Source organism: Octopus sinensis, linkage group LG6 (genome assembly GCF_006345805.1).
Source record: "Octopus sinensis linkage group LG6, ASM634580v1, whole genome shotgun sequence".
Classification (NCBI taxonomy): domain Eukaryota; kingdom Metazoa; phylum Mollusca; class Cephalopoda; order Octopoda; family Octopodidae; genus Octopus; species Octopus sinensis.
The window spans coordinates 75735761-75763260 of record NC_043002.1 but is presented as its reverse complement, the minus strand read 5'-3'; the positions used below and the strand labels follow the sequence as shown (position 1 = coordinate 75763260).

The 27500-nt window shown below is 35.8% G+C and overlaps 1 protein-coding gene across 1 annotated transcript in view; it reads right to left on the bottom strand.

Annotated features, from left to right (window-relative positions):
• The window catches only part of LOC115213261 (protein SMG5-like), a 578377-nt gene that overhangs the window by 90076 nt on the left and 460801 nt on the right, over positions 1–27500 (bottom strand). The gene's annotated exons all lie outside the window — the stretch shown is intronic.

Sequence of the window (27500 nt, the reverse complement as noted above, 5' to 3'; positions counted from 1 at the left end):
ATTACTATATAAATACCAGTTGAATACTGAGGTCAATGAAATTGACTGTCCCACTCACATAAAATTTCAGGTCCTGTTTCTATAGTAGAAAAAATTACCATCATCATCATTATTATTAAGGCAGTGAGTGGCAGAATCATTAGCATGTTGGGTGAAATGCTTAGCAGTATTTAGCCCATTGCTACATTCTGAGTTCAAATTCTGCCAAGGTTGACTTTGCTTTCATCCTTTTGGGGTCAATAAATTAAGTATTAGTGAAACACTAGGGTTGATGTAATTGACTTATCCCCTCCACCCCCCAAAAATGGCTGCTCTTGCGGTAAAGTTTGAAATTATTATTATTATTATTATTATTATTATTATTATACAAACATGGCAGTGTCATTAAGAAATCTACTTTGCAAGCAAGTGGATTTGGGTTCAGTCCCACTGCCTAGCACCATGGACAAGTGTCATCTATTAACGCCTTGGGATGACCAATACCTTGTGAATTAATTTGGTAGATGGAAACTATGTAGAAGCCCTTTGTGTTGTATGTATATGTAAATGTGTGTCTGTATACTTGTACATATGCCTTTGCATTTATCTCTCAACACTTGACAGCCAGTGATGGTTTGTTTGTGCCTCTAAAATTTCCAACCCCTCCAACTAAAAATGTCCAGTTCTTGTGCCTACAGTAGAAAGGATTATTATTGTTGTTGTTACATCATCATTATTATTATTATTATTATTATTATTATTATTACTATCATTATTATTATTATTATTACTATCTTTTTATTATTATTATTTTATTATTATTATTATATTATTATTATTATTATTATCATTATTATTATTATTATTATTATCATCATCATCATCACAGCAGCAACAGTTTGTTGCAGCCAATGTTCAACAGTCATGTTATGCATGAAATGTGATCTTTTGGTACTAAGTTTGTTTTAACCCTTTTTTAGACCAGCCAAAACCAGCTGAAAATTATTCCCCTTTATTCCTGGCCATGTCTGATTCCTCTGCGGAATCACTAAAAGAATAAACAAATCACATTACTGAATTCTTGTAGCCTAGAGATGATGTGAGATAAAGCCTTTCCTGTCTTTATTCAAATAAAAATACTGTGAAATTTTTGAGACTTCTTGCTGTTTTCAACATTTGAAGAGAAGTGTATATCTTAGTTTTTAATGATATGGCATCAGCAAGTAGTGATTCTGACTTTGAAGGTTTTACTCTTGATGATGTACAAAATATAAATGAAAACAACAGTGGTTTGTCTTTGGATATATCATATTGAAATTTATGAATCTTCATTTGTTGAGGAAGATTTCAATAATGAAAGTGATGAAAATGATATTGAAAACATTATGGCAACATGGTTGAAGATTACTTCATCAACCACAATTCCCGATTTCACAGAAAAGACTAGCCCACGACACAGTCTACCCTCTGATGCTCAACCATTGGACTATTCATTTTAATTTTTACCATAAAGTTTTTTGAAACTGTTGCGGAGGAAACAAATATGCTCAATGCATAATTTCTATTCGTGGAAGACTTGATCCACTATACTGCAGAAATACAAGCTTTTTTTATTATAAACATTATGTTTGGTATCAAGTAGCTTCCTCAACTGTGGAACTACTGGATATAAGGTATGGTGATCCATATATCTCTAGCATTATGTCTGACTATAATTAATTCATATATTGTTTATGTAAAAAGCCACAAGGTATCTCCACCACCAAAGGACTATGACCATTTGAAATTTCAGGTTGACATTGCATCTCAGTTACATAAGGGCTTTTCTTCCAGAAAGCACAGAACTTGGAGAGAAGCAAAATTAACGGAGGTGGATGTCAACAGAGAAAATATTGACTTCCATAAAGTGGAAAAAATAAATGGAAGGAAAAAAGTTTGCAGACTGTGTTTGCTGCAAAAAAGAAAAACTGGAAGAGCTCATGTATGTGTTCATTTTGTAAAGTGCACTTTGTGCAAAGGATGCTTCAGACAGTTTCACGATAGAAATATGGCATAACTATATTTTGTTGTTTGATAGTAATAGTATCATGTATTCCTTTCATTTTATTACAAATAATATATGAAAGTGAGAAATACATATTAATTTTCAGTATCTTATACACCTGTATTCACCTTTGTCTCACCTGTTAATGAGCTTTTTTTATCAGATACATTCTGTTATGTAAATGTATTCATTAAATTGTATAAGAGTACATATCCAATAGTATATTGACTAGTAAAAGAGTTTTGTACTTTATTTACAATGAAAATGTTTGAATGAAATATAAAAAAAGAATAAAATCTTGTACCAATTATATCTGTATTTTAATTAATTCAAATGAATGTACCTCATCTTGAAAAGTGGAAAAATCGTTAGCAGTTGACATCTGGAATAATTTTAGTAACAAATCAAACAGGAAGAATTTCAATTTTAGTGTTTATCCATAATGTTATTGCTTTTATACCTGTTAATTAAATTTACATGCCCATAAAAAGTCAAATTTAATTAGCAAGATCAGCTAGAATTACATAACTATAATCCACTGGTATATGAGCACCCACTGACAAAATTTCAAACTTGCATGTAAAAAAATTGACAAAGTTACAAGCAAATATTGTGGACACCCTCCTTGAACCTGAATAATTCAAAATAACATGAGCAAATAAGCATTACATTTGACAGATTAATCTGAACACTAAAGGGTTAATCTTTTTTTAAAATGCTTATCTTCTGATGGGTCAGGTAACCTAAATTTAATTTCCTACAAGTTCCGCAGCACCTAATACTACTACCACCACCATCATCATCATCATCATCAACCTCATTATATAAAATGGTGCATCAGAGAAATGAAAGATACACAGAAACAACAATACCATCAACAACAGCAATAATAACACAATGAACAATTATGTTTGTTCTATATCTTTTTATATTCCTTTTTTAGTTATTTAATTCTTTCTATTTTTCTTGGATAAGTTCCTAGGACAAGAAAACAAAGAATAAGGATTCTCCTAGTTAACTAATAAAGATATTTTATTTTTCATTTCAAGACCAAAATATGATGATGATGATGATGATGATGATGATGGTGGTGGTGATGGTGGTGATGATGATGGTGATGGTGATGATGATGGTGGTGGGTGGTACTGGCAGCAGCAGCAGCAGCAGCAATGACGACAATGTGTGTTTTCTGAATATTCTATGTCGCAAAGCAGTGCAACCGATTCTTGTAAAAAGTTGGTTTATTTTGCCATCACTAGATTATTGTTACAAGTAAGCAGCTATGACACAAAAGAATGTTGTGTTAAACGAGAGATAATTATCTCAAGAAAAAATGGTAAACTACACAACTGTATTCTTTGTTGGATTTCTTCTTCGTTATTATTATTATTATTATTATTATTATTATTATTATTATTATTATTATCATTATTATTATTATTATTATTATCATCATCATCATCATTACTATATCCCTCCCTTCCTCTCTCTTTCTCTGTGAAGAAATGCTATATATTTTTTACCACTATACTTGTCTTAAACAACAACTTAATAAAACAAGTAGGCCTCTTCAATCACATTTTCAGCATCAACATCTTCACCACCATTACCATAAAGAAAATACACAAAACAAGATATATATATGCACATGCACACACATATATGTCTATATACATACACATATATATCGAGATATAGATACACATATACGTCTATATCTCTATAGAGACACACACACATATATATAATGTTACAATGAAGAATATATATATATAATATATATATATATATATATATATACATACATACATACATATATATATATATACACACACACACGAACATACATATAAAAATTAATAAAAAAGCAATAAAATACTAGAGTAAAAATTATCATCATTCTTCTTTCCACCCCGACCACAACAGAGAAATTTGGCAAATGAGGGCTCAATTTAGTCTTTCTTTGCAGCTGATATACATTTACATTTCATTTACAAGAGCTGAGAGAGGCCTGATGAGATTAAATAAATATATAAACACAAGATAGCTATCTTGAGCTCCTGGCTGGCTGGCTGGCTGGCTGGTTGGCTGTCTTAGGGATATGTGAGAGGAGGCAGCAACAGATCAAACAGCATTTCTATCTCTTAAAGTACTTACTGAAGGTTGCAAGTTTATCATACATATAATGCGTTCATGCGTGTATACATGTATGTATATTAGATATGTATGTGTGTGTACATATACACATGTTTAAGTACATATAAGTATATACACACAATGTATATATGTGCATATATATACACATACATATATGTATACACCCACACATATGCATTATATATGTATATATATATACACACACACTAACATATGCATATATATATATATATATATATATATATATATGCACACACATACATATTTAAGTACATATAAGTATATACACACAATGTATGTATATATGTATACACACACATGCATTATATATATATATATATATATATATATATATAATATATATATATATATGCACACACATACATATTTAAGTACATATAAGTATATACACACAATGTATGTATATATGTATACACACACATGCATTATATATATATATATATATACACACACACTAACATATGCATATATATATGCACACACACACATGTTTAAGTACATATAAGTATATACACACAATGTATGTATATATGTTTGTGTTTATATATACACATACATATATGTATACATACACATATGCATTATATATATATACACACACACTTATATATGCATATATATATATATGCACATACATATATACACACATACATACACATATATACACCCATACACACACACAATGTGTGTGTGTGTGTGTGCTGTGGTTCTTGCTGTTGTTTCTGTAAGAGAAGAAGATTCCAACAGATCAGATTTCTTTCACTCATATCCTGCTGCTATCTCCTGTAAATCAATGCCTGCTGGTCTCTCTATTAATGCCACATTTACAGACAACTTGATGTTATTAGAGATTCCTCATCTCCCCCACCCAGCCACCCACCCACGTCCCACACCCTCTCTCTCTATCTCTCTCTCTCCCACCCACCCTCACCCTTTTTCAGTTTCATCAAGGATATATGAAGGTTGGTGGTGGGAAGACGAAGTAGTGTCCTATGTATGGTGGAAAAGAGAAGACTCACCCCCCACCCCTAACAAACAATCTCACAAAAACAACAAACTACAATCAATATATATAATTTATACTGCTGCTGCTGCTGCTACTAACTCACCCCCTCCCCCGCCGTGTGTAAAATTCAAGAAAGGTCAACAATTTAAACCACCATAATCACTGAAAGAGTATTCCTTTTGTTTTTTTTTTACCTTTTTGTTTCTGTTTGTTTATAAAACAGTGTGTATGTGTGTGTGTGAATTTGGTTCTGGGTTTAATTCTATTGTACACTGCTTTGAGGAAAGTGCATTTGCTGCACCATATGCTCAGGTTAACCACAGCCTTCAGGAACGAAATTTGCAAGATTGAAAGGAACTTTGCAAAAATCCACTGCATTGGAGGATGTGGAGAACTCTCCTGTCAGAAATGATAGACGATAGGTAAGGGTTCTACAACTTCATGCTGAACAACCCGCACAGATATTTGTTTATAGAGATCAAATGTTTGTGCTATAAATTAGCTCACTTTCTCCGTTGAATCAACATTGCCTGTACAGGTGTAATGGTGCACTACATGTAAGATGTTGAAGTGATCAAGGAATGACATGAATTGAAGTGTTTTTGCTTAAGAGCACAATGCCCTTCCCAGTTTAGGATTTGAAACCATGATCTTGTGATTGTGAGTGTAACACCTTCTAAACACTAGGTCAGACACATTCACACACGGGGATATATGTACTATATATTTAAACAGTGCAAAACCCTGCTGTGGATTAAATAAGCATATAAATCAATTCTGGGCATGTCTGTATGGTAAGATGCTTGCATCCCAAACACATGGTTCCAGGTTCAGTACTAAGCTTCCACATTTTTGTAATTTCAATTTGCAGATTTGTATAGCGAGAAAGCTTTATGTATTCTTTTCTTGAGACATTTTGATCTTGTGGAACAGACATATCTATTAACAGACAAGTTTCTCTGTTGTAGTCCTTGATCACAATGTCTGGTTGATTGGAGTCAAATTTTTTGTCTGCATTATCATTATTATTATTATTATTATTATTATATTATTATTATTATTATTATTATTATTATTATTGAATGAGAGAGCAGCGCATGCCATCAAAGTGACACTGGGATAAAATATACAAAGCCCAGTATACCCATCATGACTACCTGTCTGAAAAGGATTATTATTATTATTATTATTATCATCATTATTATTATTACTACTGGCCTTGTGGAAAATGTTGTAACTTTTATTATTGTTATTATTATTATAATTACTATGAAGGCAGTAAGCTGGTAGAATCATGATCATACTGGATAAACTGCTTAGCAGCTTCTAACTTCAAGTTCTGAGTTCAAATGCTACTGAAGCTGACTATGCCTTCGATTGTTTGAGGGTCGATAGAATAAGTAACAGTTAAGCACTGAGGTTGGTGAAATAACTAACTCCCTCCCCTCAAAACTGCTGGCCTTGTGTCAAAAATTAGAAAGAAATCCTTATTATTATCGCCAGCCCCGTGCCAAAATCTGAAACCAGCACCAATATTATTATTATTATTATCATTATCATTATTATTATCATTATCATTATTCTGCCAGCTGGCAGTATCGTTAGCACACCAGGCAAAATGCTTCATGGCATTTCATCCATCCTTATGTTCTGAGTTCAAATTCTTCCAAGATCAACTTTTCCACCCCTGGGATCGATGAAATAAGTACCAGTTGAGCACTGGGGTCAATGTAATCAACTTGCTCCCTCCGCCAATATTTCAGGCCTTATGCCTATAGTAGAAAGGATTATTATTATTATTATTATTATTATTGTTGTTGTTGTTATTAAAAACTGGAAGTGAATTTTTTGTGGCCAAAATCTAGACATTCTTAGATCGTTGAAGAATTTTCACATCAAGTGTTTTGTCAGAAAAAATAACTGTAAATGGTTAAGTTCAGTACAGCTTAACATCAGTTCCAAGAAATTAGAATTGAAGATGAAGCATGTGAATTTGGCCTTAAAAGCTTCTTCTGAAATTTCTCTCTCTCTCTCTAAAACAAAAACTGATTTATTGTTTGCTTATTTTTTTTTCTCTTTCTCTCTATCTTTCTCACACACACACACAATCCCCCCCCCCCCGCCGCAGATTCTTCTTTTCCTATCTCCCCTCATGTACACTTTCCAGCTCCTTACAAGTTCATTATTTAGTTGATATGTCAGTTGAAAAAGAGAAAGATAACAGAGGACAAAAGAATACAAAAAAAAAACCCAAAAAAAACAAAAAAGAAAAAAGTTAGATAAGATGTTATGGAAGAAGAAAAGCCCACAGTTTATGAGAACATTTACTTCCTTTCAACATTAAATTTGCTCCTACCCAGCAAAAATAAGCAGTTAAAAAATGGTATGAATTACAGGTTTACAAAAAAAGTAGAAAAATACGATAAAATAAAATAAAAAATTCATTAAATAGAATGAAAAGTGATATTGGATTCTTATCTATACTACTATTTTTTTTCTTCTTTTCATCAGTTAGTTTTAGTAAGAAACTGATGGTCCAGAATAGTAGATGAGTGAGGAAGCTAGTCAACAGACAAAAATAGGTTTGTAGGAAAAAGCATTGAAGTCAATGTGCTATAGGTAAAAATTGAATCCTGGCTGCTTTTTTTTCAATTCTGAACTCATTATTTGTTGTGCTAATTGTGCATACCCTCAGGTTTAGTGTTTATACAATCTGTTATATGAATCCAAGTGACAGAGGTCCAATGTGGAAACAAAGTTAAAATATGAACTTTAATGGACTGAAATGAATGATATCTGAACGTGGTATCTAAAAGTCCAAGTAAATGCATTGCTTTTCAGCAGCACTATGATGAACTATATTTGTAGGTAGGTTTGGACTGGAGACAACGATCTTTAAAAGCCTACTCTGGCAGTCTATGACATCTCTTGGTTAAGAGATGGAGCAGTACAAAAGGACACAAACAGCAACTGAAATATGAGATTTGAGAGGTACTGAATGCTCAAGATTTGGTTAGTTGAAGTCCTCCAAATGGGAAAGAGATGAGTTTATATCTAGGAAAACCAAACTCACCAGAAATACAGTTGGATTAGAAATAGAGTTGAAGGCAGCGAACTGGCAGAAACGTTAGCACGCCAGGCGAAATGCTTAGTGGTATTTTATCTACCGCTACGTTCTGAGTTCAAATTCTACTAAGGTCGACTTTGCCTTTCATCCTTTCAGGGTCGATTAAATAAGTACCAGTTACACACTGGGGTCGATATAATCGACTTAATCTGTTTGTCTGTCCTTGTTTGTCAGCAAAGTCGGCACCAGGACAATTTGAACTCAGAAGATAAAGCTAGAAGAAATGCCACTAAACATTTTGTCTGGCATGGTAACGATTATGCCAACTCACCACCTTACTACTACTACTACAACTACTACTGCTGCTGAGGATGATCATGATGATGATGGTGGTAATGTTTCCAATTTAGAAGCAAGGCCTAATGTTTTGACACAAGGAAGTCAGTTGGCTAAATCAACCCTAGTGTATGACTGGTACTTCAGTTTACTGACTCTGGAAGGATGGAAGATAATGCCGAAACCATATTAGATTTAAAGTCAGATTGTTGCAAACAACCAGAATACATATGCAAGGCAGGTTGTCCAATGCTCAGACAATCTTGCTAATCCAGTGCAATAATAATAATAATAATAATAATAATAATAATAATAATAATAAAGCAGGAGGAGGAGGAGGAGGGAAAGAGAGCATGTGGTACAAATAACCAAAGTATTAAACTCCAGTAGCAGAAGGAGCCAAATAATATTGGTTTCAAAAGAATCACTAAAAGCATTTGCTCACAAGATTTTCCTGAATGTCTTTCTACTATCAGCTTGCAGAAAACACCAGAATCTTGTTAAGTGTGTGGTCGAGGAATCACAAAAGCACCATAGTGACCTCACTTCAAATGTCAAGAGGTAGGAAATATATATCTTATTACTGTTCAAGTCCTTCTGAACAGTGAATAATAAAATCTTGTACACTGGCAATACTTTCCAACCTCAGCTTTAAAAACGTTATTATTATTGTTATTATTATTATTATTATTATTATAACAACTAAGGCGACAGATCGGCAGGATTTCCAGAGTCCGACAGCATTTGACCTATCTCTTTACTGTTCTGAGTTCAAACCCTGCAGAAGTTGACTTTGCCTTTCATTTCAGCAGGTTGATAAAATAAAGTATCAGAGTTGATGATATCAAGAAACCCCATCTGCAAAATTGCTGGCCTGGCCTTGTGCTATAATAATAATAATAATGATAATAATAATAATGATAATAATAATAATGATAATAATAATAATAATAATAATAATAATAATAATAATAATATAAAAGAAAGCAAATTCATGGAAGATGGGACTCCATGCCCTACAGCGAAAAGGAATCAACAATGGCTGACTGAAAATGGGATCAAAAAGCTTCCTTAGCCGAACCAATCTCCTGACATGAACCCAATTGAAAATCTTTGGAGCATACTAGATAGAGCTATACGAAAAACTCGACAGATACCTAAATCTAAAGATGAATTGCTTCGATTGTTGCGTGAAAAGTGGGCAGAAATTCCACAAGAGACAATCACAAAGGTCATCAGTTCAATGCAAAGTGTTTCTGAACTGAAAACTGCAAAAAGAATGTCAACTAAATACTAAAGTAGGTAGCCCTACCTATCGATTACATTTCAATTGTTTGCTTTGCGTATTAAATAAAAGATTTCGAAAATTAAAGGTGTCTATTTACTTCCTGCATGTCTATGTATAGGCACACACACACAGAGTAGAGGTGCGTGGCTCAGTGGTTAAGATATTCAGCTCAGAATACTGTGAGTACTGGTGGTGTGATGTGTCCTTGAGCAAGACACTTTATTTCAAATTGCTCCAGTCCACTCAGTTGGCAAAAATTAATAGCACCTGTATTTCAGAGAGCCAAGCTTGTCACATTCTGTTTCACACTGAATCTCCCTGAGAACTACATTAAAGGTACATTCCTGTGGAGTACTCACCCACTTGCATGTTAATTTCATGAGCATGGATTGGATCGACTGGAACCCTCATAATCAACAGAGTACCAATTACACACACACACACACATGCATACAATGAGCTTCTCTAAGTTTCTACTAAATTCACTGAATTTAGTCGGGCCAGGGCGAAACTGGAAGATACTTGCCGAAGGTGCCAGCCATGCAGTACAACAAAATCCTAAACTATGTGATCACGAAGCAAACTTCTTAGTGGTTAGGTTGTAGCACTCACAACTGTGAGATCATGGGTTTGATCCCCAGACTGGATGTTGCACTGTGTTCTTGAGTAAAGCACTTCATTTCACATCGCTCTGCAACCATTTCGTCATATGACATATACCACACAATGCACCAGTACAGGTAATGTCAATTTGATGGAGGGAGTGAGCTTATAGCAAAACAAACATTTGATCACTATAAACAAATCATCTGTGTGGCTGTTTGGCAAGAAATTGCTGAACCCACGTGTCACCTAATTACAGGAAGGTCCATGATATATATATATATATATATATATATATATATGAGTATATATGTATGGCTTTAAGCTGCTGCTCAACAGCACTTACATAGGTGCAAACCTCCTTTAGTACTTTTATCATTATTACTTAATTTTGTACTAATTTCAAATAATGAATCAATTGTTTTAGAGACACAGAATATGGTCGTGCATGGCAAAAGGTGTGTGCGGAAAGGTCAGAGAGAACACACTTACACACAACAGAATACAAAGAACAACAACAACAACAAAAGTAACAACTGAAACAAATAATAATCTTCAATCGATGCAGATTACTTTATCAGACACTAAATGTCTTGTCTTGCTTACAAGCTAAATTATTTCCTTGATGGCATATAAAATGTACTGTAACTTCAGACAGTATATTGTTGTAGTTGCTGCTGTTGTTGTTATTGTTAGAGGCAAGCAAGCACTCGCTAGCAATAAATAGAAAGATTTAATTAATCCATTCATAATGTGTTGAGTAGCTTGTTAATCTCCTTCAACTTTACCAATTACTTATGACACGGTGAGAGATCACAGTTATCATACACAAATTTTTACAGGTATTTATTTCACCACACACACACACACACATGCATGAATATACACTCATACATACACACAGAGACACACACACATGCACAATATTGTTTCTTATGAAACTAGTGAGTGACCATTTGCTAATATCATGTCTGTATAACATGCAGTTTCGAGGCTGCCACATGCAATATTCTAGAGTTGTTACTTCGTACAAGGCCAACTGTGATCAAAAAGAGCCATGGTCGAAAAGCTTTCCAGTCATGACTCTCCACACTTATTTTAAAACCTTAACTAGAACAACATTACTCAGTATCAAAATCGAAATCGAAATCAAATTCGATGATTGGCATCTGTGCTAGTGGAGTGCTAAGAGTACCATACGAGTGAGATCTTTGCCAGAGCAACAAGCTGGCCTCCGTACCGGTAGCACATTAAAAACCCCATTCGAGAGTGATCGTTACCTGCGTCACCTTACTAGCACTTGTGCTGGTGGCACATGAAAAAAAACATTTGAGCAAGGTCGTTGCCAGTGCCACTAGACTGGCTCCTGTGCAGGTGGCACATAAAAAGCACCATTTGAGCATGCCAATACCACCTGACTGGCCCTCATACCGGTGGCACGTAAAAGCACCCACTATATTCTCGGAGTGGTTGGTGTTAGGAAGGGCATCCAGATGTAGAAACTCTGCCAGACCAGATTGGAGTTTGGTGCAGCCATCTGGTTTGCCAGACCTCAGTCAAATCATCCAACCCATGCTAGCATGGAAAGTGAACATTAAACGATGATGATGATGATGATGTAATTTGAGGGAAGCATAGCTATCATTTCTAGTAAATCAAGTTATTTTGTAGAGTATTCCTTCTTAACTTGATGTGCTTGTGCTAACATCAAAAGTTCATGTTTCAGCTGCTGTACCTTCCAGCCATTCTTCAGGTTCCTGTTGTATTAATTATATTCCAAGAATTTGGAGCCAAACCCTTTGGTAGATTCGTCTCATTTCATTGTCAATACCAACAATATTCTATTAGTTATTTATTCTCTTACTTGTGATACTACTGTTTCATTCTATCTAAATCAGAGACTATATATATATATATATATGCAACTACGATGTTGTTGGTAAAACATATTCTTTGTCTATCTCTTTATCCTCTTGGATATTTTAGCTAAAATTATACTAATGTGTCCTCCTAATTTAATTAAATTCTATGTCTTTATGCAGCTGAAGATTGCTCTACATTCTAAATTGATGTAATGAAATGATTGCATTGTTCAATTAAATGGAGTCGCACGAAACGATCGTACTGCATTACCTCTGGATATCCTTGTTGCTTATTTTGATATATATATATATTGTTTGACCCAGTGATTGAACTTATCATGCTCACCAGGTAAACTATAACATTTAACACTTGATCAATGTTTAATGATGATAATGATAATCCTTTCTACTATAGACACAAGGCCTGATATTTTGGGGGAGGAGGCAAGTTGACTACATCGACCCCAGTACTTGACTGGTATTTAATTTATCAACCCCCAAAAGAATGAAAGGCAACGTCGACCTCAGCAGAATTAAAGATTGTGATAGAGAATAAGAATTGCAGGATTTTATAGGAGTTCCTCACAAAGACTGGTCATACTACTGCAGCAAGAAGACTGTATATGCTTAGAAACAATCAAAGACATAAACAGTGTAGAACCATAGACTTTGCAATACTGTAACAGGTAATAGAAATATATCAAGACCTAGTCAGAGAAATGAAGAGCTTGTCAAAGACGAGATGACAATTATTCCTGTGGTAATTGGTGCACTTGGAACTACATCCAAATTGCTATATAAGTTGCTGAAGAATATTGGAATAGAGACTTATATTGTTGACCTACAGAAAAATACACTTGTGCATTCTGCAAGAGTCATCAGAAAAATTCTTGAGATTTGAGGAGACTTGTCACCAAATCTCAAGACGACATCTCAGCTAACTATTGTAGCATATAATAGTTTCAAATTTTAACACAAAGCCAGCAAATTAAGGATTAGTGAGTAAGTTAGTTACAGCGACCTTAATGCTCAACTAGTACTTGGCCCTGAAAAAATGAAATGCAAAGTTGGCCTTGTTGCTATTTGAACTCAGAGCACAAAGAAGTGGAACGAATACTGCAAAGCATTTGCATTGTGCAGCTCTCTAGCTTGCCAGCTCTGGTCAAACCATCCAACCACTACCAGTATGGAAAACAGACATTAACCCTTTCATTACCAACCCGGCTGAAACCAGCTCTGGCTCTGAGTACAAATGTCTCATTTTCATAAGTTTTGAATCAAAATCTTCCACCAAACCTTAGTTACAATTTATGTTCCTAACACTAGCTGATCGATAACTAAGTTATTTTACTAAATTCTTTGTTATATTTAAAGTAATTGAAAGAAATACAGAGCATCTCAAAATAAATACAGTGACAAAAGGGTTAAAGGATGATGATACATACATACATGCATGTTATTATTATTGAGGATACTGTGTCTACCAGGGGTTTGTACTGTCTGTCAAGTCACGACAAGGACCTCAGGCAGACAGTGCTTTATGCAATATCCATGCAGTTTCAAGTAAAGCCAATTTCCATAATATACCAAGATCGTAGGGTATTACTAAAGTTTCCAGATGTTTCTTTAGATCGGGCAGTCTTGAACCCAATGCTCCAATGATAACAGGGACAATCTTTGTTTTGACTCTCACATCTGCCACATTTTGATAGTCTTAATTCTCAAGTCTCCATATTTATCAACCTTTCCTCTTCCTATCACGATATGTTGATCTCCTGACACTGCCACAACGATTATCAGGCACTCTTGTTTGTCCCTCTTAAAGGTTATTTTATCTGGCCTTCAGTGTTCTAACACCTTGTCTGTCTGAAAGTCAAAATCCCAGAGGATCTTTGTCTTCCTGTTTTCATCCATTTTTACTTTCCTGGTGTATGTTGGTACCAAGCGCCTGTTACCTTGTGTCCATACTTCTAGCATAGTAGCCCGTGAAGGTTTTGGGCTACCTTGGTGTGTCTGCACTTGTACTCTTTCTGCACAAGGCTTTCACAAACACTAACAATGTGGGTCATGCATTTAGACCTTCATCCAACACATTCTGCAGAGGTTCATTGCACTTGTATGGCATATTATTATTATTACTATCATCATCATCATCATTAAGGCGGTGAGCTGGTAGAATCACTAGCATGCTGGACAAAATGCTTAGCGATATTTCGTGCACCGCTACATTTTGGGTTCAAATTCCGCCAAGGTCGACTCTGCCTTTTATCCTTTCAGGGTCAGTAAAATAAGTACCAGTTGAACACTAGGGTTGATGTAATTGACTCATCCCTTCCCACCAAAACCATTATAATTATTATCATTATTATTGCTATTATTTAAAACAGTTTCATTTGGTTCCATTCAACTTAAAGTATTGTGAGACTCTAACAGGCTTAAATTACTGATTGATTAATCTAAGCCTAAAAGAAATGGGTCTCTGTTAGAAGCTTGTGAAACTTTAAGTCACATGGCGCTGAATCAAACAGTTCTAAATAATAAACATGCGACTCTTACTAAATGTGTTGACAGCCTTTTTCTTTTGTTTTCTTCTCACTTGTGTGTGTGTGCGTATACACACACAAACACACATGAATCACATACACACCTATATAGTAAACCAACATAAGGTTTGGGAAGGCATCTAGTGCTAATTAGGTAAATTGCTCATAAATTACATTGTGCAGCGAAAGTGTTAATTACAAGCAACTAAATTGATTTGGACTTCTTAATGTAATAAATAGATTTTCTTGCATAAAATTCTTCCTATTAACATTGGTAAAAGAGAACAAGAGCAAGAAAAACAATACAATGAAGAGCACTTGTCAAAACAGACCTTAGAACTCCAAGATGGTTTGATGCCAGTGTAGGACAGCAATTCTTAAACTGGTCAGTACACCTTGTTGGGGTGGGGTGGGGGTTGTTGTGAACTCACAAGGAGGTGGTAGATGTCAGCACAGTGTAACGGGAAGATGCTGAGTAATTAGAAGGGTTGTGATTTTTGTTAGGAACAGAATATTTCAACCAGGCACATTACTTATATTTTAAAACACTGTTGATGAAAATCAATCTTTGTTAAGATTAGCCTGTTGTGTGTGTGTGTATATATATATATATATATATATATAATATATATATATATATATACATACATACATACATACATACATACATACATACATACATATAGGGAGAGTTTATGAAAAAAACAAAAGATGAAGACAGGTGGTGTACAAAACAAACAGATGTATTAGTATAACGCTCAGGAATAGAAAAAGTCTTTTACGTTTCGAGCCTACGCTCTTCTACAGAAAGGGACACAGAAAAAACAAGGAGAGAAAAAATGTATGTGGTGGCTAACGATCTATCATGGCAACATACATACATACATACATATGTGTATGTCTTGTGTGTGTTGTATGTTTGTGATTGTCCCTCATCAGTTCTTGACAACATATTGGTTGAAGTCCATGTAAGTTAGCAATTCAACAAAACAGCCCAACAAAATAAGTGCCAAACTTAAAAATAAGCACTGGGGTTTATTTGACTAAACCCTTCAAGGAAATACTCCAGCATGACTCCAGACAAATGACTGAGACAAGATAAATCATATGAATAAAAGATAAATCATATGAATGGGAGAGGAGTGTTTGTAAAACACTATTTAGTGAAAGGGGCACTGAACTACAAAAGGTGAGAACCAAAGGCGTAGAATGAGTGAGCAGTAGGAATAGAGCAGGGTGTTAAGGGTGGCATGGTTTAGTGCGGAAGAGATGATATGGTACAAGATAGGGACATCTAAAACAAATATGTCTTGTGTCAGTAATTACTTTCTTATACATCATCTTACCATTGCCCTTTAGATCAGATATTTTTTATTGGAATGATTGGTTTTTATAACTGAATGGACTTTACTGTACCAATAGCCCTTATCTATGGAGTTAAACTGGAACCAAACAGAACCAGATTTGTCAGTAAAAGTTAATGTTTGTCAAATCAGACATTATATTTATGATGATGATCATGAAAATAAAGATGAGGTAGATGATGCTGATGATGGAGAGGAAGATAAGACAGTCATTGATGAGGATAATTATGAAACGATGATTTAGAGAAACATATATCCAAAGTAGTCAATGAAATTTGGCTACATCTGTTGAAGCCGTGAAATTAGGGCTCTCCTATCTCGACAATCTTTGTTCACAATTAATCATTGGACATGCAATTTACTTCCATTACATCTGTGCCGGCGCTAAACAAACAAACAAACTAAATAAATTAAACAGACTCACAGACCGACAGACAGATAAACAGACAAACAAACACTACAGCTTGTATGCGGCTTGCTAACAAATTTTTACAGCTATTTTTATTTATATACACATATTAAATGACACATTCACCACCACTACTATCAGGCAACACCCCCACCAAACTGCATAACCATGCTCTCACCCTCCACCGCTAAACCACACACACACACACACCTTCATCAAACAAACATTCCGTATGAAACCTGGGTCAGAGAAGATAACTATGAAACAGAGCAAACAAATTGTGTTAGACATACATGTCAAATATATTTGGTAAACATGGCAATCTCATTAACTAACTACCAGTACAGATTACCATGGCTGATAATTCCTTGGAGAGGACCTGTGTTATTTTTTTTTCTTTTTGTGGTCCCCCCACTCCTACCAATTCATCAGAACAAGAACACAGTGCATCTATGAATATACAACTATTACAAACAACAAACAATAATAACAACAACAACAACAACAACAAGGAAAGATCAGTTTCCACAATAATTTGGTCAGGAGAGACAGATGATAAATAAATAAAGCTTATGGTGTACAGAAATTAATGAACAAAACAAGCTTGCTGGCTTTTATCTTGTTTTATGCAGTCAAACTTTCTCTGTTAAACTATTCCCTAACACATAAACAATTTATTCAAAACTTGCATGTCTTATATATATATATATATATATATATATATTATATGTATATATATGTATATATATATATATATATGTATATATATATAGGCGTAGGAGTGGCTGTGTGGTAAGTAGCTTGCTTACCAGCCACATGGTTCCAGGTTCAGTCCCACTGCGTGGCACCTTGGGCAAGTGTCTTCTACTATAGCCTCAGGCTAACCAAAGCCTTGTGAGTGGATTTGGTAGACGGAAACTGAAAGAAGCCCATCGTATATATGTGTGTGTGTGTGTGTGTGTGTGTATATATATATATATATATATAATATATATATATATATGTATGTGTGTGTGTGTGTTTGTGTGTCTGTGTTTGTCGCCCCCAATATCGCTGGACAACTGATGCTGGTGTGTTTACATCCCTGAAACTTAGTGGTTTAGGAAAAGACACTGATAGAATAAGTATTAGACTTACAAAGAATAAGTCCTGGGGTTGATTTGCTCGACTAAAGGCGGGGCTCCAGAATGGCCACAGTCAAATGACTGAAACAAGTAAAAGAGTAAAGAGAGAGAGAGAGAGAGAAACAGGCAGGCAGGGAGACATTGCTGCTCCTGTGCCACTGCATTGATGGGAGAGATTTTTTTAACACAGTTTTGGTTTCTTGTATTTTCCTTATTATTATTATTATTATTATTATTATTAATATTATTTTTATTGATTAATAAGGAGATGAACTGACAGAATCATTAGTATGGTAGACGAAATGGTTAGCTGCATTTCTACCAGCTTTAAATTTTGAGTTTGAATTCCACCAACATCCACTTTGCTTTCGTCCTTTCAGGGTTGTTAAATTAGAATGCCAATTGAGAAATAGGGTCACTGTAATTGACTAGCCCCCATCCAATAACATTTCAGGCCTTGTGCCTTTAGTTGAAAGAATTATTATTCACTACTAGGAAGGCTGACTGGCAGAAGCATTATTAGTGTTGCAGTGTTGGAAAAAGCCTTGTGATATTTCATCTGGCCCTTTTATATTTTGAGTTCAAATCCTGCCAAGGTCAACTTTGTGTTTCATTCTTTCAGGGTCAAGAAAAAGATAAAATACCAGTCAAGCACTGAAATTATGTAATCAATTAACCCCTCTCCCTAAAATTGCTGATTCTGTGTCCAAATTTGAAACCATTATTATTATTATTATTATTAAGTTGGTGAGCAAGCAGAATTGTTAGCATGCCAGGCGAAATGCTTAGTGGCATTTTGTCTGCCGCTATGTTCTTTCAGGGTTGAAGAAATAAATACCAGTTATGCACTGGAGTCAGTGTAATTGACTATTTCCTCCCACCAACTTTTCAGGTCTTGTGCCTACAGTAGAAACAATTATTATTATTATTATTATTATTATTATTAAGGTGGCAAGCTGGCAGAATCATTAGCACGCCAGTTGAAATGCTTATCGGTATTTAATCTGCTGCTACATTTCCAAGTTCAAATTCTGCTGAGGTTGACTGTACCTTTAATCTTTTTGGGGTCCATTAAATAAGTACCAGTTACACACTGGGGTCGATATAATCAACTTAATCCCTTTGCCCAAATTTGAGTCCTTGTGCTGCCAGTAAAAAAGATTATTATTATTATTATCATTATTATTTATCATGTTTTGGCTTTGCTTTAATTTATATGAGTTGCAACCAAGTCTCAGACAGAAACATCAAGGGACCTGCATTTAACCTTTTAGCTTTTAAACCAACCATATACAACCCAAATATTCTACCGGTTTTATGTTGACATTGGCCAGGTCAGGCTTCTCACACCTACCCTACAATGTCATTCTAAAAATAAGCAATTACATCATTGGAATCTTGAAGCTACAAGATAATGCATGAAGGCATGGCTGTGTGGTAAGAAGCTTGATTCCTAATCACATGGTGCCAGGTTCAGTCCCACTGTGTAGCACCTTCGACAAGTGTCTTCTGCTACAGGCTCTGGCTGATGAAAGCCTTGTGAATGGATTTGGATTTGGTAGACGGAAACTGAAAGAAGCCTGTCGTATATATGTGTGTGTGTGTGTATTTTTGTCCCCACACAAGTGCTGGTGTGTTTACGTCCCCGTAACTTTGTTCAGCAAAAGGATACTGATAGAATAAGTACCAGGCTTAGCAAAAAACTTAAGTATTGGGATCAATTCATTTGAATTAAATTTTCTTCATGTAAAAGATAAAAGATAAGAGAAACATTACATCCAACAGAGTAACCTAAATGCCAAACAGTCAAAGTATTCTATCAAAATGTCATGCAAATCTATTTTCCAAACACTATTTCAATAATAACAGACTTATTTTACTATATTCTTCATTATTTTCAGAATTAATTGAATCAAAGTGTAATTTGACAGAAATATGGTAACGGAAGGGTTCACCAAAATTTCTTTGAAGAGTATGAAAGATGCTCATATAATAGCAGAAAGGTGAAGACGTATAACATAGGGAAAACCATATTCTTTGCAAACAGAGAATGGTTTACTTTACCAATGAGCCAATGAGAACGTTTCTACATGATTGCTCAACCTGCTAGAAATAGCAGACAAATCTCCTTTAGGCAAAACCTCCACTGTTTAAAAATAAAAGGAGACATTCAATAATGTAATCTAAGCTACACTAAAAGAAATACAAAACAAAACAAAACAAAGAACATGATGGTCATGGCCGGAATACCTCTGATTATAGGTCTACTTTGATCAGAGCTGACCTGTAGCTAAACAAACATTCATTCATTCATTCATTCATTCACAGAAAACAAAAAATTATTGAAAATATTAGAATTTGCAGCACTATTCAATCAGTGTTAGGAAATACTGATATACAATGGTTGTATGCACATGCTTGCATGCATGCACAAGTGTGCATCAGCCTGCAAGTCTGTCTGCCAATACATATGTATGAATGTAAGTTGATGCTTCATGCTTTAGCAACTTTATTTATTTATTTAAGCATTTATTTATTTATTTTTTCCTCAATAAGGCTGCAAGTTAAACAAACAGAATTAAAAACTCTTCAATGCTAAATTCTTGCATTGAGAAATGATGACGGAAAATGAACGGGGGGGGGGGGGGAAAGAAATCAGGCGGGAAGGAAAAATATATAAAAAAAATTAAGAAAAACTAAACAAGAAGTAAAAATATATGTAAATTGATAAAATTAAGAAAGACCAAATCAAATAATAATAATAATAATAACAACAACAACGCGTTTTATGAGGATTGAACCTAAAGCGAAGAACTCCATTGTTCTAGTGAGAAATTTATAATGCAAAGAAAAAAGAAAAAAATGGGAAAAAATGGGGAAAAAAAAGGAAAGAAATTTCTCAGTTTTTCCAACCCATGAATAGAATTTGCATTGGGAATGGCAAGTAATAACTCTGGCCTAGTAAATTAGATTATTGGCAGTGAAAGACATGGAATGAGACAAGACATGGAAGGGAAACAAGAAAGAAAGAAAGGAAATGGATTTTAAAAGTAAGGGAGTGGGGAAGTGTGTTAGATGTGGAAAGAGGGAAAGTAGATTATATTATATATATATATATATATATATATGTGTGTGTGTGTGTGTGTGTGTGTGTACATATATATATTATTAAATAGAAAAAGGAATGGGGAGAGGTGATGAAAAAAAGGCAAGTTTGTTAAAGAGGGAAAAAAAAATAAACAAAGAAAAACAAGGTAGACGCCAAGAAAAAAGTTATACAAGAAAAAAAAATGAGAGAGAGAGAGAGAGAGAATGAGAAAAAAGATAAAGGAAAGAGAGGATGGAGAGAGAAAAGGTGGAGCCAGAGGGAAAAGGAGGGGTAGGGCTAGAGGAGGAAGGAGAGATAGTGAGAGGGAAGGAGAGAGAGAGAGAACGTGGGAAGGAGAGATAGTGAGAGAGGAAGGAGAGATGGATGGGGAAGAGAGACAGAGAGAGAATGATAGAAAAAGGGAGGAGAGATAGTGAGAGGAGAGATAGAGAGCATGGGAGAGGGTGATAGTGACAGAGGGAGGAAGGAGATGGAAAGAGAGAAGAGATAGAGAGTGTGGGAAGGAGAGGTAGTGAAGAGGGAGGAAGGAGGGAGAGAAGGAGAGAGAATGAGAGAGGGAGAAGACGGTGAGAGGGGGAGGTAGGAGAGACAGAAAGAGTGAGAGAGATCAAATGGTATTGAATGAATGAAAAGAAAGGAAAAACTGTCAAAGAAGAGAGAGAGAGAGAGAGAGAAAGAGAGCTAAAGTTTAAAGAATGTTAAATGAGAATGACAGCAAAGTGACAGAGGGAGAGAAAGAGGGGGGAGGCAAAGGGGGAAAAAAAGACGAGGGGGGAGGCAAAGGGGGAAAAAAAGACGAGGGGGGTGGATGAAACAACAAAATGAAAGAAACGAAAAAAAACTTAAAAGTAAAACAAGCTAGAGAACCAAGTCACTGCCATAGAAAAACCACATTTCTATCCTAGGGGTAACTAGTTCTAATCTAGCACAGTCTATTAGTTTGTTTTTTGTTTTTTATTATTATTATTATTATTATCATTATTATTATTAGTATTATTATTATCATTATTATTATTATTATCATTATTATTATCATTATTATTATTGTTATTATTATCATTATTATTATTATTATTATTATTATTATTATTATGATTATTATTATTCCTGTTATTTTTCATTTCACTGGTAAAAATATTCTGAAGTTTCAAACGCAGCTGTTACGGTGGTTGCTGTTGTTGTTGTTGTTATTGTTGTTTACATGGATACAGTGTTTTTTGTTGTTGCTGTTGTCACTGTTTCAATTACACTAATTCATTTTAAATGTATTTATTTTTGCATAACCCGCACCACCGACACCCCACTAACATCAAATCCAGCCCGACGCCCACCCCACCCCGCCCTGCTTCACATCCTCGCCTATGACGCTGCTGCAATGACATTTCCTACATCACTCCCCACCCACCCCGCCACTAACGTCAACCACCACTACTACCACCACCACCACCACCACCACCCGTCCCACCGCCGATCTCCTCCCTCCTCCAACCCCCTCAACACCATTCCCCAGGTTTTTACATAATATGATGAAGGAGTGTTATGATTTGGAAATAATGATAATAATTATGATTATTATGGTGTGGGTGGTGGTGATGATGATGATGATGATGACGATGATAGTGAATAATGATGATGATGATGATGATGATGATAATCAGTATTATTATTGTCATCATTATCATTGTGGTCATGGTAGCACTGGTGGCAGCCATAATGATGAGGAGGCAGTGATTTAAAAGAGTAAAAGCTATGATGATGATGATGATGATAAGAATGTCAATGATGATGTAGTTGATGATGATGATGATGGTGATGACAAATGCTGGCCAACACCAAAACAAAACAAAAATGAGAGAGAAAAAGAGAGAGGGTGAAAGAGAGAGAGTGAGAGGGTAGAAAGAGGGAGAGGAAGAGGGAAAAGAAAGCGAATGGGAAAGTGACAGACAGAAAGGGGGGAGAGAGGGAAAGAGAGAGTGAATGAAAGAGAGAGAGAGAAACAGATAGAGTAAAAAGAAGAGACCGGAGGAGGAGAGAAAGAGACAGTCAGAAAGAGAGAAAGAGAGGAAAGACAGAATGAGAGAAAACAGTATTGAATAAAAGTAATAAACAGAAATCAGAAAACAGCATGTGAAGGTGAAGGGTGGAGGTGCAGGGGGGGGGGAGAAATATAGAGCTGAGATTGTCTTGATTTTTAAGTAAAAGTAACCATGGTGGTGGTAGTGGTGGTGGTGGTGAAGGTGGCGGTGGTGATGATTAAGATGGTGATGGTAAGAATGGTATAATTTGTAAATAATGGCAACTGACGATGATGATGAGGATGATGATGATGATAATTGGGGTGATGGTGGCGGTAGTGGTGGTAGTAGCGGTTTAGCATTGTCGTAATTTGTAAATGATGATGATGATATTGGTGGAGGTAGAGGCTGTGGTGATGGTGATGGTGATGAGGATTGTTATGATTTGGAAATAATTGTAATTGTAGATGATTTCTAAGAGTGTAGTGGTGGTGGTGGTGGAGACGGCAGTGGTTGTAGTGGTGATGGTGGCGGCTGTGGCTGTAGCGACAAACAGGGATAAGGATGAGGAGGGGGGGTTAATGACAATTCCTGTGATTTAGAAATAATAATGAAGACGATGATGATAATAATGATGATGATGATGATGATATTGTAGCTGGTGGTGGTGAAGATGTTCTATGATTATTATCGTAATTCAGAAATAATAAGGGATTTTGATGATGATGAGGATGATGATGATGATTATGTTGATGTTGTTATAATTTAGAAATTACTATAACTGAGCTGCTGCTGCTGATGATGATGATGACGGCAGAGATGGTGTCGGTGGCAGCATTGCAGAGGGAGATAATCGGATATACCGTTGCGACACATACTTAAGAAAATGATCCTTACAACGATAATGATTTTGTTTAGATTAAGTAGCAAGCAAGCTCCTCCTCCTCCTCCTCCTCCCTAAAAGAATGTGCAAGCCTGAGCGAAGAGCCTGAAGAGCCGGTGGCTGACTTTGTGTATTACAAAGTTATTTATTATATTTGACCCAACAACCAGAGAATGGATAACAAGGTGAGACATGAGTGGGTGCTGAGATGTTATGGCATCTCACAACACATGCATATATATGTGTTTACCTAAATGGAGGCGATCACCTTTCTCCATGTAGTCGGCTTGAAAAATTGTTAAGACACCAGGATATTTTACTACTTTCCTTAACATGAAACCAATGGGAGCCTTAATGTACAAATAAAGAAATTATATCCACCAATGCGGTGGATGTAACTTCCATCATTCAAGATTTACATATATATATATATATATAATATATATATATATATATTATATTATATTATATCATATTATATTCTATATATATATATAGTGGTGGGCTTTAGGAAGGGCATCTGGCTGTAGAAACCATGCCAAAGCAAACGTTGAAGCATGGTGCAGCCCCTGGATCCATTGAATCATGTCAAACCATCCAACCAATGCCAACATGAGACATGGATGTTAAATGATGATAATGATATATATATATATATATATATATATATTTATATATATATTATAATAGATGAGAATACCTGTGTGAATAAGTGCCACACCCTAGCAGTTGAAGGAACCGGTGGAAGAGCTAGACCCAGGTAGACCTGGGATGAAGTGGTGAAGTGGTGAAGCAAGACCATCGCACATTAGGCCTCACCGAGGCAATGACTAGTGACGGAGACCTTTGGAAATATGCTGTGCTTGAGAAGACTCGGCAAGCCAAATGAGACCATAACCTTGTGGCCTATGCCAAAGGTGTAACCAGCCCACTTATGCATACCTTTCCTTCATTGGACACTAAACTCTGCTTGTGAAGACCTGTTGAGGCAAGTGAAAACGAAATCGAAATCAAATTCGATGACTGGTATCTGTGCTAGTGGAGCGCTAAGAGCACCATCCGAGTGTGATCGTTGCCAGAGCAGCTAACTGGCTTCCGTGCTGATGGCACATAAAAAGCACCATTCGAGCATGATCGTTACCAGCGTTGCTGTACTGGTGGCACGTAAAAAACATTCGAGCGATGTTGTTGCCAGTGTCGCTGGACTGGCTCCTGTGCAGGTGGCACGTAAAAAAACACCATTTGAGCATGGCTGTTGCCAGTACTGCTTGACTAGCCCTCATGCCAGTGGCATATAAAAGCACCCACTACACTCTCGGAGTGGTTGGCATTAGAAAGGGCATCTAGCTATAGAAACTCTGCCAGATCAGCTTGGAGCCTGGTGCAGCCATCTGGTTCGCCAGTTCTCAGTCAAATCGTCCAACCCATGTTAGCATGGAAAGCGGACGTTAAATGATGATGATGATGATGATATATATATATATATATTTTCAGCTAAAATGGATATGAGTACCAATGTTCTCATGTGGCAGGTTTGAAAATTGTTAAGAGATCTCTCTTTACATGAAACCAATGGTAGCCTTGTTAACTCACAAATTTTTATTATTTTTATCATTTATCCACCAGTGTGGTGTAGAACACTGACTTTCACTGTTTGATATTAGTGTGTGTGTGTGTGTGTGTGTGTGTGTGTGTGTAGTGTACCATAGGATTAACAAAACAATCAAAAGTGATCTACCTAGCAAGAGGTAAGTACCATTTAATGAATATAGGATTTATATGAGAGTTTTGAGAAATTTTGTACTCAGATTGTACAGTAATTGGACAGTCTTGTAGAGCATGCCATGCACTGTCTAAGTGTATGTGAGAGAAAGAGAGTGAGCGAGTGTGTAAGTGAGTGAATGAGTGAGTGAGTGAGTGTATGTGACCGAGTATGTATATATGTGTGTGTGGGTGTATGTGCATGTATGTATGCATGTGTATAAACATTACCTGTCACAATGGCACTAATAATACAAGTGAAATATTACCAATTGGGAATCATAACTGAATCTAGGTCTGGCTTTCATGGCACAGACCATCATTAAAATGTTCTTATGATGTAAGTCAGGTGATAAAAGGCCAGCATCCATGCGCTTTTTCAAAGCCTCCAGGGCAGGTTGGAAATATAGTAAGAAGCCATGATTCATGGGCTGTTGATATAGGAAGCAGAGTTAGTTACCCTCAGGCCAGACACCTAACTGGAATATTTGCAGTCAATTAGATTTCACTTCAGGCAAACACACGGACAATGAAGCAGTATTAAACTCGGCTGGATTGATGTAAGCCCACCAACCAAGAACACACAGAGCATGATGAGTTTCAACAGACACCTGTCTACCTAATTTTATGCATAAAGCTTAAGTTGATCTGAGGCTGTAGTAAATAACACTAAAATAAGCTGCCATGAAGCAGATTGAACCGGGATGCACATGACTGCAAAGCAAACTCCTTAATCACACAATCATGTCTACACTCATACATGGCCAACAAAAATACTTCTTAAGTACAAATCTACACATTTCAGAGGAGGTGGGGAGGTTTAGTAAATTTAAGCCAAACCTAGTATTTGAGTAGACTTGAGGTGTGATAATTATTTTATCAACCCCAAGAAAGTATGAAGAAGCTAAGATGACCCCCAGCAGAATTTGAACTCAGAATATCTATTCATTGGTTTTATTTCCACTCTGTGTAGTAATGCACACCAGTATGTTCTGGGGTGGTACCAGTAGCATATCAGTTTTTCTATGAGAAGTGGCTACTGATCCCTCATTCAAAAGAGAAAGGAGGAACTACGTTGGCCTTCAATGACCAAAATAGTTGTCTGAGGAATGAAAGAAGAGAGAGAAAGAGACAGAGAGAGATATGATTCAATTCCTGTACTTGACTGGTTTATTAACAACCCTGGAATTAAGGAAAGTAAAGTTGACCTCAGCAGGATTTGAACTCAGAATGCAGGTAGCTAGAATACACACTGGAGGGTATCTATTCTATCCTACTCTCTAATGATTCAGCCATTCACTCATCATACCAATGATGACGACAATTTCCAATACTCGCACAATGCCACAAATTAGTTTGAGAGGGATATCAGTCATTAGCTTAATCAGCTGCTCCAAATTTAGTCTCAAGGCCCAGCAAATTTGAGAAGAGAAGGGGTGACAATTTGTTGATTACATTGACCCTAGTACTTAACTGGTACATTATTTTATTGACCCAGAAATGATGAAAGGCAAAGTGGACCTAGGTGGGATTTGAACTTATGATGTAAAGAGTTAAAGCAAATGCTGCCTAGAACTTTTTCCAATGTTCCAATGATTCCACCAGTTTGCTGCCCTAACATAACTAATTAGTATCAATGCCAATACACTTTATTGCCGTTGCTATTTAGCCCTGGGTCAGTTGAGCCGAAGCAGACCCATGACCAAAACTGTTTCAGCTTTGACTCAAACCATAATCTTTTAGTTTTGGGGGTATAGTGTATCTAAGACTACATTATCAAATGTAGCCAACACTAATATTTTTTTTTTTAAAGACTGTAGGATAAATGTTAAAATGAAAAATTGGTTACTATTTCTGGTAGGTCATGCAAACATGTAAGAAGACCCCTAATAAGTTCTGGAAGGGTGAAAAATAAAAATGAATTCTGGT